Here is a 5,352-nt window from a genome sequence, read left to right on the forward strand (position 1 = left end):
CAGAGTGCCCTGACCCCTGTGATGTCAACTTTATACCTGCAGAGCTTGACTGGTGCATCAAAACTCATCTCCTTGGCCTGGGAAGATGTAGTGACCCTAGCATCCTCGAGGACCCCAGTGGGCCTGGCCTGGTGGCTGCTTTTGTAGAGGGACCCCAGAGCATGGGCAATTCCAGGGTCCAGGCAGTGCCAAGGGGACTGCTCAGTGCCCACCTGACTCAGGGCCCACGCAGCCTACCTCAGTCTGTGAGCAGCTCAGAGCACAGGCGCACTTCCTGCAACACGGTCCTGGTCTCAGCCACAGCCACTGCCTGACGCCACGCATGGCCACGTTCAGATGACCCAGTCAAGGCTGTCAGAGCTTTTTGTGGCCTGTGTCTATTAGCTTTCCTGGGTTGCTGACTTCTTCAGTTCCATTCTGGGACCAATGAGGCAAGAGCAAAACCCAAGGAACTCACGTGTCCGTCTCAAGGTTTCTAGCCAGCCTGCCTTCCCTTCTCCATTTCTGTCTTCTTCTGTCTGCTTTACACATAATATCCAGGGGTTTAGTTGTACTTTGCAGGAGAAATCGGGCAAAGTGTGTCTATGCCATCTTCCTAGAAGTGAAAGTCATTGTTTTTGATGGCTAAATAATGTGCATGGCATATAGTTCATTAACCGGTCTCTCTTTGATAGCATTGAGGTTGTTTTAAGGGTGTTTTTGTTGTTGTTGTTGTTGTTGTTTTTTGGGGGGGAGGGGCTATTAAAATAATGACAAAAGGAAGAGATGCTCTTTTATTTTTTTTTAAGAGTTTATTTATCTGAGAGAGTGAGCCAGAGATCACAAGCAGAGGGAGCTGCAGAGGCAGAGGGAGAAGTAGGCTCCCCATTAAGCAGGGAGTGGACATGTGGGGCTCGATCCCAGGACCCTGGGATCATGACCTGAGAGGAAGGCAGATGCTTAACTGACTGAGCCACCCAGGTGCCAAGGAATAGATGTTCTTGTTCTTTGAGGGTGTAGGGATGGAAAATGGGAAGAGAGGCAGAAGACAGTATAGGAGAGAGTTCTGGGTTCTCGTGCTAATATATGCATAGGATAAAATTCCTGACTGGAATTGCTGGGTCAAAGAACATGTGCATTTTAATTCATCATATTGTCAAAATATATTCAAAAAGGTTATACTAATTTAAACTCCCACCAGCAAAAGAATATGTGTTTTTCCTGAGTATTGTCAAGTTTTCTGATCTTTGATCACCTGATTGAGAAGTCTTCTCTTTTTTATGTGCTTCCTTTCCTTTCTCTATCAGATCCAAAGTGGGACTTGTGCCTTTTTCATTTTCTTGATGTCTTCAAGGACCCAGCACCATGCTACATACCATAATAGTTATCTGTTTATTGTTGATAGTTTTAGCACTTCCAATAAAGGATTAGAGCTGGTCATAGAGAATTCTGGCAAAGTTTCATGACTTCAAATAAAACACACAACTTCACAAGATTTTACAAGTAAGTGTTCTTCAGAATGTTGTCTGTAGATTAACCTGAATCAGAATCACACAGAAGTAATGGAAAGTCTAACACCATGTGCCCCCTGATATGATGGCTTGAAGAGGATCCTTCACACCCTAAATGTAATATTCTTGCCAAAAATGTTGACATTGAACCTAATAATGAGGGAACAATCAGACAAATTAAAAGTGTGGGATGTACTAAAACAAAGAAATGAAACCAAACTGCTCTGGAATCTTCACAAATGTGAATGTCCTAGAAGTCGGAAAAAAACAAGCAAACCAGATTAACGAGATCGTAGGAAATGCAAGCACATAGCACATACATTATACATATGCCTGTAATAGTCTTTCTAATAAGAAAATTCCTTCTCCAAGGGGGTGTACTGTTCTAGATTAAAAGAGGCTACAGAGACAGACTCACTAAATATTATGCATAACCCTTGCTTGAGGCCTACATTTTATTTATTTTATTTAAGGCTATAAAGTACATTATTGGGACACTTGAGAAGTGTTGACTATGGATAGTTTTGAAGATATTATTTTAATAGTAAACTTGGGGGGATATAATGATATTCCTGTGATTCCCTGGAAGGAGAATGGCTTTATTTTTGGATGTAGTGTCAAGTATTAGGAGTCAAGTATCACTACTATGTCAGTGATTTGCAGAAAGCTCAAAAAAAAAAAAGTCATAAAACTGAGAGAGAGCAAATGTAGTAAAAGGTTAACAATTGATAAGTGTGACAAAGATTTGGTGTTCATTTCTTTATTCTTGCAACTCTTCCTTAGGTTTTTGAGTTTTTCAAAACAAAAAGTGGGCCCCGCTTCAGATCCAATCCCCTGAATCTGGGTTGGAGGGCAGAGCTCACTTCTATAGGCATTCCAAGTAGAACTTCCCATTGATATTTATTCATGCTACAGTTTTGGATGCACCGATTTGAAGTATAATACTGTATTTTTATTTTAGTCTTTATGAAGGTAGAGCTAAAAAACAAAAAACAAAAAACAACAACCCTCCATATCTTGGCTACACAATAGAATTTAAGAACATTGGGTTAACAGATTTAAATCCAGTCCTTATATACAGCTTCTACAGTCCTTTCTGTGGTCCTCCTCAATTTTCACTATTTCCTTCAACTCTCTGAATCTTTACTTATCTCTATGCAAATGGTTTTCAGAGTTATTGTGAAGGATGTGTCCGTGAGTGCCACCCTTCACAATGCATCAGAGGAACCACCTACATTCCTGCAGAAGCTAGCCTCTTGTTTCCTCCAGCACCCAAATAATAGAGGTGAGTAGCTATCCAGCTTATTCTATCCAGCTCAAGGCAATTCTTAAACACTTAAATGACAGATGTAGGGACAAGCATGTATTATATTGTGTTTACTAAACAATAAATGACACTAATAAATAATAAATGAGTTAAAGATCCAAACACATACCTTAACGAATGTTTGCATCTCTATAGCTTATCAAGACGCTGCTTTAAACGCCTGTAACTTAAGATCAACTGATGGACTTGAAATAATGTAAGAACCTCGAAGGAATACATGGTACTTTGCAGAAGAAGCCATCACTATCAGCATAAAGCCTACTGTTTCTAAAATTTTTTGAACTGACAAATTCATAGTAATTCCATCTTTAGTGAACGATGGCTTACAATTGGTAGCTGGGTTTAGAGTTGTCAGTTGTGGCTATTGAAGAGTAGAAATGGCCTCACATGATCCAGGTTAGCTAAGAAGTAGTTGCAGTGGACTTTGAGAAGGCTCTAATTTTAGATCTAAGGAAAGTAGAAAGTTTATCTTAGCCACAAAAATATATGCTCTCTGTTGATGGCAAACTTTGTTAATATGTGCATTTTGGATCTTTAACTCATCTATTACCTAATGGTGTTTCGTAAGCTGATACAGATGTGGTAAACAAAGCATTCGTTGGAAATACATTGTAGGGTTGCAGGTGCAGTGGGTTTGGATTTTGACTAGATTTTTGATTAGGAAGCTTTTTTTTTTAAGATTTTATTTATTTGAAAGAGAGAGTGAGAGAGTGAGAGAGCATGAAAGGGGAGGTCAGAGAGAGAAGCAGACTCCCTATGGAGCTGGGAGCCTGATGAGGGGGGACTTGATCCCAAGACTCTGGGATCACCACCTGAGCAGAAGGCAGTCTAACCAACTTAGCCACCCAGGCGCCCCAGGAAGCTTTTTTTAAACCTTGAAACCCCTTCAGCAACTGTGACCTAAACAAGAATTTAGCCCTTGTTTATTTCCTTTTAAGAGAGTCTGGAAATCCTCCATAGTCTGTAACAGTAGTACTAAAGCTAAAGAAAACAGTCAACAATAGGTGTTAATTGTTGATTGATTTCACCCTGTGATTGATTGGTTTCACCCTAAAGACTCCAGTGAGACTAAATGGTTGGTCATTTTTCTGATTTAGTATTTCGTTTGGTTTCTCAGACCCCAGAAGGGTTTTAGTAGGTTTTAGATGAGACAATAAAGATCTTTGACCTCCATTCTCAGAAAATATCTGGTGTTATATCTGAATTTGAACATTATTATAGGGAGATGGATAAGGAGCAGTATCCCTAAACTGAGACCCATGTCTACTTTGTCATCTTGGTGTCAGTTTACGTCAGAGTTCCTGGCACAATAATAATTTTTTGAAAAAACATGTATTTAGAATCAACTATCATATACAGATACAGAAAATTATATCAACTTTTCCAGTTAGCAGCCCTTAGGTGGCCGTCTGAATTAATGAGAAAATGCTTCCCTGGTAATATCTTGCAGTGTGGGTAGTGTTTTCAAGTTAAGTGACTAAATGCATTGGGCCTAACCCAGGCCTGGGTCAGGGCTACAGTTGAAAACCTCTGGGTCTTAAAGAATCGTTTAATTTTATTTAAGCGGCAAGGGTGGTATTGCTCTCAATTTCCATTAAACCAACATGCATTAGGTATTAAGCAATTAAAGTTCAAAGCCTTTTGGAAAATAATGAGTAGTATAGATCAGAATCACAATCTATCTAGTCCCAAAGGGGCATGGAGCTATCTGCCGGAAGCGTCCATTTAAATTCCTGCGTTACAAGGAAAATCACTCCTTAGCTGTTAACCCTTTGCAAAAGTTCACAATGATTTTATCGGGCATTCCCCACACGCAAAAATTATTAGTTTTATTTTAAAAAGAGAACGAGGGAAGACCAGAGGCAGCATAGGGAGAACAGAGATGGTTACTCCAGAGACAATTTGCAAAGGACACTGCACGGTTTTTCCTCGCTGGGCACAATGTACTACGGTACGCCGGATTTTCTGGGACGTGCTGGGTGGCCGACATTTTCTCTAGCAGGGAGTTTCACACTTTTAAGATGTGAAGAGATGTTAAACGCTCAGCTAAAGGGCAGGCAGCCCTTTACCGTCCAATTAAACAGCGGTGGGAGCCGGAGGAACAACCCCATTTCTTCTCCCCAGTGCAGAGCGCGGCCGGGTCTCCGCCGCGGCCCCGAGCGCCGGAGGCGGACGGCAAGCTCGGCCCCACGGACTCGCGGGGAAACGCCGGCCGCCCAACACGCAGCCGCCCCAGGTTTCCGCCTCCCGGTCCCGCTCGGTTCCCCCGACCGCCTCTGCTTCAGGGACGCGGAAACCCCGTAGGAGCGGGGCGGGCGGGGAGCGCGGTTTGGCCACCACTTGCTGCAATATTCTTCCGCCGCAAGGCAAAGAGTCCCAACCTTCCCCCAAGACCCTGGGATTTCCAGCGGCCCTGTAAGATCGAGAAATCACCAAATTTGGATTTTTTCCCACCCACCCGTTTAGGATATCTTCTGAGGTAAGGACCCCAGGATCACAATTTGGTGGATGGCCGAAGAGCGACGAGAAAATTCC

This window comes from Lutra lutra, chromosome 1 (genome assembly GCF_902655055.1).
Source record: "Lutra lutra chromosome 1, mLutLut1.2, whole genome shotgun sequence".
NCBI classification, from domain to species: Eukaryota; Metazoa; Chordata; class Mammalia; order Carnivora; family Mustelidae; genus Lutra; species Lutra lutra.